We start from the raw sequence: 10,363 nt of genomic DNA, 5'->3' as shown, positions 1-10,363 counted from the left end.
TTCTTGATGTTGACACTTGATATGATTTTTGTGGACTGGATTGTCAAAAAGGAAAAATCTACAGGTACTTTGAGATGTCTTTCTCATGCTTCAGACCCTTTAGGGTTTGGGGTGTGACACAGTGTATGAAAATTAGGGAAGAAAAAGAGAAGATTGTGTGCGTGATTAGAATAATCTTCTAACTCATATATAGTGTGCATTTGGGAAGCACGTTTTGCGCTTCCCACGTCCACATATTGCGTTTTTCTTTTCCTTTTTTTCTTTTTTTTTTTCAAGCCGTGATTGTTGACTTTTCTCTCGTTAACAGTGCACATGTACACTGTTAACAGGACCCACAAACTTCACTGTTCAGCAACTTTTTTATAAAAAATGGGTCCTACGATACTATTCACATTGTAAAAAAAAATTGCTACAGTGTTTTCAGTTTTCAGCTGTATCCAAATAGACCCTTAATAGCTTTCCTGTGCATAGCATGGGTTAGCGACTAGTTAATAATAATCTTAACCATTAAGCTTCTTAACATAACACTACGGCAGTATTCTGCATTAATACAACTCCTTAATCGGGGATAAGAGCCTTGAATCACCATAGTCAATTCCTTACCTTTGTTTTTTTTTTTTTTTTAGGTCTATTGTTAATAGGTAATTTAGGGTGCAGGAGTAGAATTTAAAGGCAACATTCACCAATACAAAACTTGATGACAATCAGCACCATGATTCAAATTAATCTAACGAAGCATCAATACCAAGCATAAATCCTAAATAAACCAGAAGGCTTCAATAAAAGCATAACCAACTTAGAAAAGAACCAATATTCTTAAATCAACTCATTCCTACAACAATCCAAGAATTCAAACAAAAATAAAAATAAAAAATGTGGTCATGCAATTGAGGGAAATGAAAATAAAAAACTCAAATTGAGGATGTAAATTAACCGAATACCTGCTCTGCTCGTAATGTAGCCAACGACGTCCGGTACGCAGCAAGGACGTGTGTGGCATACTCTGCGATGATATTTGGCCCGCTCCACCTAGCAAACATGGGGTTTCGACAAATGCTCGTTACTGAACTTTACATTTAACAAACTTTGCTTTATATTTCACATCCATAGACTAAGCATTGATAAGTTTTTTTTGTTTGTTAGTTTGACATATTTTTAATTATAACAGGGAGACAAATAAAATCTAATATACTATTACACATAAATAATTATTCCTAAGAGACACTTAGCTTGAATAACTAGAACTCAATGAACGTACCTAATGGCAAGGGGCCCTGAGTGCACTGGCGATAGAGGCGGCCTTGTAATAGGGCATATTCGTGGGAACCTTAAATAGGCCCATAGCTACACCAACAAGAGTGCTCCTCCAATCTACATCGCATCCTTCTTCGATGCACTACAAAGTTGCTTGTAGAGCCAAGCCAATTCTGCACTACCCTAGCTGTACCTTCTCGCATTGCTGATTGGGTTGAAGAACAGCAGAGTAAACAGTGAGACCCGGTCCGTCGACTTGTCCATGAACAACAAGGCCCCCATCTGTACAAGTAAGTGGTAGCGGGCATGTTGCTACATGACTTCATCACCGGCGTCTGCGGCTGGGGGAGTGGCAAACTATGCATCAAGCCACTTGTATTTTATCCTCGCCCCTGCAAAGGTAGACTTGTTCGAGTTCGATATCACGGGCGGAGGTTTATGGCCCAACAAGTCTCGGCACACCTCGTTCCATTTTAGGTCTGTCCTCCTAGTGACAGGCAACCCATCCACCGGAATCCCCAACAGCACCCCTATATCTTGCAAGGTGATACCCATTTCTCCATAGGGTAAGTGGAACGTGTGCGTCTTGGGATGCCACCGCTCGACCAAGGCCGTGATCAAGGCATGGTCGACCTCCATATCAGAAACCTTGAATAACCTGGTCAAACCTGCTGCATCTATGTATTGCATGGTACTTGGGTCTAGCCCACCTTGCGGCAATACACATTTACGGCATCAAACCTTTATGATGCCAGGCATCTCCTGCACATGGACGAGCATTGTGTTAGGTAGTGCACATAAGGTAATTATAAAACGGACATGCATTAATAATACAACTACATACCTCATCGGCAGTGCACCTCCAAAGCGGAGTTGACCGATGATTCGGCTGCCGGGTTAACTGGGTCTGATCGTCGGGTCCATGCTGCACTCTATCTAGTGCCAGCATATCTGACATGGTAGCAGATAGATTGTTAGCAATCATTTGACAAGTAAACCACAATTAATATAAAATAAAAGCATGGACACAATAAGACATATTATGATCCCAACAAGATTGTCAACATCACTTCTTGCCCTCACTTAACATGCAACCCAAAAGCAATCAAATTAAAGCTTAAATAAATAAAATAAGAACTTGCCATAATTTTACATAAAAACACTTTTTCTTTTTCTATTATTTGTAATTGAAGTAAAAAAACAAACAAATGACTAATTAATGTGCTAGAAACTTGATTGACACCTAGATGTTCAACATCTGAGCAATATTTAAATGTGATAGTTCTTTTTGGTTTATGATGTCTTTGAGAGTGATTTTAACAGGAAAAATATCAATTACAATTATTAGGAGCTGCATATTAGGTTTCCAATTAAATTTAACCGTGCAACAAAATATGTGATCTTCCCTCAAGGACATTTAAATTCAACTCTATGGCTTATGACCAATGCTGTGACATAGTAAATATAAATTGCAACAACTCAATGTTTAGTTATTCTGTTCTCAGAACTGTTCAATCAACCTTGGTCTTTTCAACAAAGTAACACTCTTTACAAGGTCATCCTTGACAGCTCCCCATTTTATGTCCTATGCAATTGCCCGTTTACAATGGACCACTAAGATCCCTACAGCTACAGGTCATTTGGTGTCAAGTTCTCAACTTAGTATCTAGAAACCTACACTAATTATTCTACGTTTCTACTCACTAGATATGTAAGCATACCATGACTCAGTCAGCCACTTCCTTGCTTGTTAGGTCTATTTTCAACATTTTAGGAGTTAATTCTACTCAATTTCCTGCTTGGTGAGTCGTTTTCAACTTTTAGGAGTTAGTTCTAGATCCATTTATAAGAGTATGACTCTACCAGACTCAAAACTATACCCAGGTCCAGTATTAGCTATAAGCAATAGTCAGGATTCTACATTGAACCATAAGGCTTAAATTTCATCAAATAAAAACCAAGTACAACAAAATCCAATGAAGTATATAGGATGTATACCCTAAGTTTCTAGTACAAACTACAAATTACAAATACTATGAGAACAGAAAGTTTTGGAGGTCTAGGCACATTCAATAACATCCAATAATACAACAACCCTATTAATTGAAATTTAAGACTCTACATGGACAACTCTTGGCATTCAAAATATCCTTCTATTCCTCTCTCTCTCTCTCTCTCTCTCTCTCTCTCTCTCTCTCTCTCCATAAAAGGAACATAAAACAAGATGGTACAGAATTCCAAAACACTAACGAAAGAGTAAAAATTGTTTGGTTTTAGCAATAAAGAAATCATACTTGAAAGATTAATCTTAATTTGTGGGACAACACACTGATGAATTAATACAAAAGCAATTCAATTAACATTAATAGAAACTAACAAAAAGGTACCAAACAAAAGGGTACCAAACAAAAGTAAAGTCATTGAGACATCTTATCACCAAATTGTCTTACTATTTTAAAAGAGATTTTCTCATTTGGTTCAAGATTCAAATGAATGATGGAAGATTTGAGAACCAGCATTTAACAAAAAGATAAAAAAGTATATGATTCACAGTCAACATAAAACAAATGAAAAAACAAAGATAGATTGAAGTAACAGTCAACATATTATAACTCACACATTAAAGAGAATGAAAGACAAAGATAGGTTAATCCCCCTCTGATTATCATAAAACAAATGAAAAACATTGAAGATTAATATAAACAATTGAAGATTAATAATCATAAAACAAAAGTTACAAACTTTGATGTGCATTTAGTCTCTATTTTCAATGTCAGTGCATAGATTAATATAAGAAACTTCACAAAATGGAAATCATGAAATTCATGTCATGGCTTGAACTCTAATGAAAGCAGCAATATAATCTCTATTTTCAATGTTAGTGCATACACTCATACTGCTTGCAGCAAATACAAATTCTACAATAAATGAAATCAGGAAACGATATCAACATGAAGTTCAATGTCCACACCTATTGCAGAAATGGAAAATATTTATATAAACTATACTTTCGTATATTAATAGAACAAGTTACTTCATGTTCATTTGTCTTATGATAAATAATGATAATTTATTAATAAAACAGGTTACTTCATGTTCATGATGATAAGCACACCATAACCTAAAAGAATTATGTACAAAGCTAAGTGATTATGTGAAATCTAGAAGGGGGTTGCTATTTGTAAGCACCCCAGGCACGAGACCAATCAACCAAAGTTCTAATCAACAATGATTCCAACCGAGTGTTTAATCAATTTGTATCTTCAAAAATACAGCTACTTTGCTCCTTCCACAGTAGCCATTTGTTTTGGCAATATGAAACAGAACTTTTTCAACAACCCATTTTCAAATAGTAAAAAATTTAACTAGCACTTATTATCATCTTTTCTTCCCTACGCAAAATCTAAACCTGCATCATACCCATAAAACAAATGAAAAAAATTGAAGATTTTGATAATGCGAGATCCCCCTCTGATAAACATCCATTTCCCACAAAACAAATGCAGCACAAAACAGTAAAACGGCAAAGCAACGTACCTGTAATCAATGAAAAGGGTACGACAAAGCACCATGGTACCGACAATGGCGACTGATCGAAAAGGGTGAGGGAGATTGATGGAGGGTGGGGGAGAGTGAGGAAGCGTGATCGCAGAGAGCAAGGGAGAGTGTAGCGGGAGAGTGTAAAGGGAGAGTGATGGCAGAGAGCGAGGGAGAGTGAATAGGCGTTGTGAGACATTGGGTTTGAAAAATGTAAAGCAAACTCGATTTTCTAATTACCAAGTTATGCGTTTATAAACGACCATTTTTTAATTGGAAAAGGCCATGTCTCCTTTGCCAGCGTGGGACAAGGTTGAAGCTAACTCGACTATACTATAATCGAGTTATTCAAAAAATCTCGACTTCCGTACTATCGAGTTACAAAAGAGTGGCATTTCCCTAATTAATTTAGGAAAGAGGGCAGAATGCTGCTTTTTTTGCCCAAAAAGGTCATTTGCCAATTTTTTTCATCATTTAATTCTTAAATGAGTTCTTGACATATAGAACATCTGCTTCTGGTGGATATTAATAAATACTTTTTTATTTATAGAAACAATAAATACTCATTTAGTTCAATTTCCTAACTCTGGATTAGATGCTTACATAATAACATGTTACAAGCATTATTCAAGAGTAATTCTACGGTACCCCCCTAAAAAAAGGGGGGTACGGTACCCACTAGTAGGTAACCTGCTACATCAGGTTACTTTTTTCTCACATTTGACGGTTCCATCCTCACATTATGCAGTTCCAACATCACATGTGACAGTTCTCTTCTCACATTTGGTGGCTCCCTTACTTTTTTCTCACATTTGACGGTTCTATCCTCACATTGTGCAGTTCCAACATCACATGTGACAGTTTTTTTGTCACATTGGGTGGTTCCCTTACTTTTTTCTCACATTTGACGGTTTCATCCTCACATTGTGCAGTTCCAATATCACATGTGACAGTTCTTTTTTCATATTTGGTGGTTCTCTTACTTTTCCTCACATTTGAAGGTTTCATCCTCACATTGTGCAGTTCTAACATCACATGTGACAGTTTTTTTCACATTTGGTGGTTCCCTTACTTTTTTTTTCCTCACATTTGACAGTTTTATTTTCACATTGTGTAGTTCCAACATCACATGTGACAGTTTTTTTCTCACATTTGGTGGTTCCCTTACATTTTTTTTTTTAATTTTTTTTTATTTTTTATGTTTGACGGTTCCATCCTCACATTGTGTAGTTCCAACATCACATATGATAGCTCTTTTGTCACATTGGGTGGTTCTCTTATTTTTTTTCTCACATTTGACGGTTACATCCTCACATTGTGCAGTTCCTACATCACATGTGACAGTTCTTTTCTCACATTTGGTGGTTTTCTTACTTCTTTTTTCATATTTGACGGTTCCATTCACACATTGTGCAATTCTAACATCACATGTGACATTTTTTTTTTTTTCACATTTGGTGGTTTCCTTACTTCTTTTTTCACATTTGACGGTTTCATCCTCACATTGTGCAGTTCTAACATCACATGTGACATTTTTTTTTTCACATTTGGTGGTTCCCTTACTTTTTTTTTTCTCACATTTGATGATTTTATCCTCATATTGTGCGGTTCCAATAATACATATGACAGTTTTTTTGTCACATTAGGTGGTTCCCTTACTTTTTTCTCACACTTGACGGTTTCATCCTTATATTGTGCAGTTACAACATCACCTGTAACAGTTTTTTTTTCACATTTGGTGGTTTCCTTACTATTTTTTCTCACATTTGGTGGTTTTCTTACTTTTTTTTTTCACATTTGACGATTCCATCCTCACATTGTGCTGTTCCAATATCACATATGACAGTTCTTTTATCACATTGGATAGTTCCCTTACTTTTTTCTCACACTTGACGGTTCCATCCTCACATTGTGTCGTTCCAACATCACATGTGACAGTTCTTTTCTCACATTTAGTAGTTCCCTTACTTTTTTCTCACATTTTATGGTTCCATCCTCACATTGTGTAGTTCTAACATCACATGTGACAGTTTTTTCTCACATTTGGTAATTCCCTTACTTTTTTTTTTTTTTTTCACATTTGACGGTTTCATCGTCACATTGTGCGATTCCAACATCACACAAAAATACCCCATAACACTTGAAAATGACCAAAATACCTTTAAAACCCTTCAAAATTACTAGAAGACCTTTAGAACCTAAAAAATAACTGAATGACACTAAAACCTAAAAAATGACCCCACAACCTAAAAAATTACTTAAATACGCTTAGAACATAAAAAATGACCACAATGCCCTCGAAACCTAGAAACTTACCGAAATACCTTTGAAATGCAAAGACTCTACATTACATACCACAATAATAGTGCAGACACAGCAGCCAAAGTAGGCAAAAACTCAACCCTCCTAGGCATGATTATCAATCTAAAGGGAACAAAAACATTACAGAATGCTTAATCATGCATTAAAAAGAGTTTCAAATTGTCAATATTTTTGAATGCTTAATATAATTTCAGTGCTTGGACTTTTGTCCCCAAATCATCACTGGAAACTAGCAAACATATTACCCTAAATACCCAAACCAAATCAAGTTGAAATACCCAAACAAATTAACCCAAAATCAAGAAAAGAAAAAAATAAATAAATAACCCAATTCTTACACAAGACCTAGCTCCTCAATTCTAAAATACCTAGATCAAATCTAACCTTAAAAAAAAAAAATAATAAAAAAAAAACCCTAAATCTCATAAATAAATAAACTTCTCAAATACTAAAAAATATTATTATCGGTGACAGTGGTAGATGATCTGAAGGTTGTGGATGGTGAGCGGTGGTAGTGGCACATTGCTTTTGCCCTCTTTCGTTCTCTATTTTTTTTTTACCAAATCATTCGTACTCTATCTCTTTCTTTTCTTTTTTGTTTTGTTTTTATTTTTATATGCTACCCATTATGCTAATATTAGGTTTACCACTAAACTTAAATAAACGGTCAGTATTGAAACAATAAAAATAAACGGCTAAAATTTGGGTGGGTACGGTACCTACTTAAAAAATAGGTAGGTACTGTAGAATGACTCAATGCAAGAGTACCGATTTGTGACTTAGGATATTCACGTTTTAGCCAGAAAGGTGAACATCGCAATTGCTAACAAAACATTAAGAAACTGCATATAATCGAAGAGAAAGAGAAAGAATGGCTTTTTTAGTGGACTTGATGCTCACATATAAACATCTACATTGCTCCTTATACAAGGATATATATAAGAAAATACAGAAAAAGTAAGAGTTTATATCAATAATATCTTTATACTACATGTAAACCATATGTGAATATGTTTGTCTAGGTCAAAACCAGAAAGCCGAAAGATAGCAACTTCAGTCTCACGACTAAGAGATTTCCTTGTACCGGTCAAGTCTCGTTATTAGCTCCATCTAATTGAGCTTCCACATGAAAAAAAAAAAAAAAAAAAAAAAAAAAAAAAAAAAAAAAAAAAAAAAAAAAAAAAAAAAAAAAAAAAAAAACTGAAATTCCCTTAGCAACATTTCATCCCTTGAAACACCAATAAAGATATATGTCAGCATAGGCTGTAATGTGTTCATTATAGGTTCACTACAAGTTTTTGAAGCTATTACCTCACTGAGGAAAGCCAAAGGAACCTTGGAATTCTCATCAACCAAGGAAATCCATAGAAGATCAATGTTCTAAGTTACCATCTAATTGACATACATTAGATTTTTATTTCAAGCAAATTTTAAATTTAATTTAAATTTTTAATGAGTTCTATCGTTTAACAACAGTAAGGAAATAAAATTCAAGACTTGGTATTTACCTCAATTTTTGCTAATATTTTAAATATCTGAGTTCAACATTGAGTGCAAAATATCATAACTTGATACTAACAATTGTTGAACAACCAAAATTAAATAACAAGACATGAAAGAGCTAAAGCTATCAATGTTTTGAATAACTGATTGGCAGTACTCAACAACCTTAGACGACACTCTCTTTTCTCTTAACAGAATTCCTTAAACACAGAGATAACTTGATTCTCTCTTCCCTTTAATCTATTATTGTCGGACTTCTGCTCCAGTGCACTATCTACATCTCCCTAGTAAGGGGGAAAAAAGGAACTAAGTAAAAATAGCCAAATCTATGAAATAAAAACATAATCAAAATATGTCAAACCAGAGAATCAAATGAAGGCATAGTCCAACACACATAGTAGTAGTATCTCCAAAATTTAGACATTACATGATACTACACACAAAAATAAAATATTTTTGCTATTGTCCTCAGCCAATAGTATAACTGAATATCAATAATCAAGTCATATTTTGACAACTCTGAACTTTAATGTTGGAACCCAAAGATCTTGGTATTGCTCCTAAAGTTTACAGACTCATAGACTAATCAATAAAAATAATTAGATCATTCAAACCCTCAACAACTACACCAAGTCAACATTTTTACATTCAAATAGATATTCCTAGAAGTCCTTCAATGTCAAGGTTTTATACAAGAGATGGAGTAAAGTTAATTATGTTAGAAAGCATGCAAAAAAAAAAAGTTCTCCATGACATTAATGTCCAATTGTGACAAACTTGCAGAACCCTTCCACCACTATAAAATGCACAGGTGAGCATTCTAATTCACATTATGTGCCAACTTGCCAATACCAACTTTTCTAAACAATTGAAAATAAAAATAATTGATGACCCAATTAAATTTATTAGCTAAAATGATGCCCAAGACATTATCAACCATAACATAAAAGTCAAAAGTAATGAACATAAGTTATCACAACTAATTTCTGCGAGTGTAATCTAAGAAGCAGATTTCCAATTCTCTTTTGCACTGAATGTGCCCTCAGGACTTGTAAGCACTTCCAACAAAACCAGTAAAGCAATGGCAAACACCTAAAGCCCAGTTTATCATCATACACATAAGACCATCTACGCTTTCACCAGATTCACAAAGTTTTGAATTCAGAGTACCACTTAACAAATATAGTCCCTAAAGCATTCAGAGTAAATTTCACAAATTAGAGAGAAAAAATACATTAATAAGAGAACCTAGATGGAAACCAACTAACCAAATCCCATCACAAGTGGCTAGAACAAGAAACTCATCATCATCGCAAAGCTCAACCTATTTCAAGGAGAAACAAAGATATCAAATAGAGCTTGAGAAGAAGAATCTCTTAAGAACATATCCCAATAATTTTATAAACAGCCATACCCAATACCCATATTCGACGATCTCAAAATCAAATAGAGAGAGGAGTGATATGTAGCCAAACTGATCATTTGGAAATTAGCGTTTAGTTTTGATCCTTGCCTTTACCAGTTAGCAAATCCAAGGAACGCGGGAAGGAGATCGATGGACACAAAGCTTGGTTCGCCCACAGAATTGAGTGAACGCAAGAGAGAAACAGATCTGTTTTGGTTTTTTTAGGTTTTGCTTTTGCTTTTATATGGAAACTTGCTCTACCGGTAATTGGTATTCACTAAAATTATATATACGGTCAGGATTAAAACTATTACAATTGAGGGTCAAGATTTGACTGGGTAC

At 34.8% G+C, this 10,363-nt stretch overlaps 1 long non-coding RNA gene across 1 annotated transcript; it reads right to left on the bottom strand.

Moving 5' to 3' along the window:
* Window positions 1–8,239: 8,239 nt before the first annotated feature.
* LOC126697062 (uncharacterized) lies at window positions 8,240–10,344 on the bottom strand. The gene is made up of 3 exons (XR_007646139.1): window positions 10,031–10,344; window positions 9,885–9,940; window positions 8,240–8,900 (listed from the first exon to the last, which is right to left on the bottom strand). It is a non-coding gene; the product is annotated as an uncharacterized LOC126697062 (long non-coding RNA).
* Between the last annotated feature and the right edge of the window lie 19 nt (window positions 10,345–10,363).

This window comes from Quercus robur, chromosome 8 (assembly GCF_932294415.1).
Source record: "Quercus robur chromosome 8, dhQueRobu3.1, whole genome shotgun sequence".
In the NCBI taxonomy this organism is placed as follows: Eukaryota; Viridiplantae; Streptophyta; class Magnoliopsida; order Fagales; family Fagaceae; genus Quercus; species Quercus robur.
Note: the sequence above shows the minus strand (reverse complement) of the source record. Positions and strands in the feature narration are given on the sequence as shown.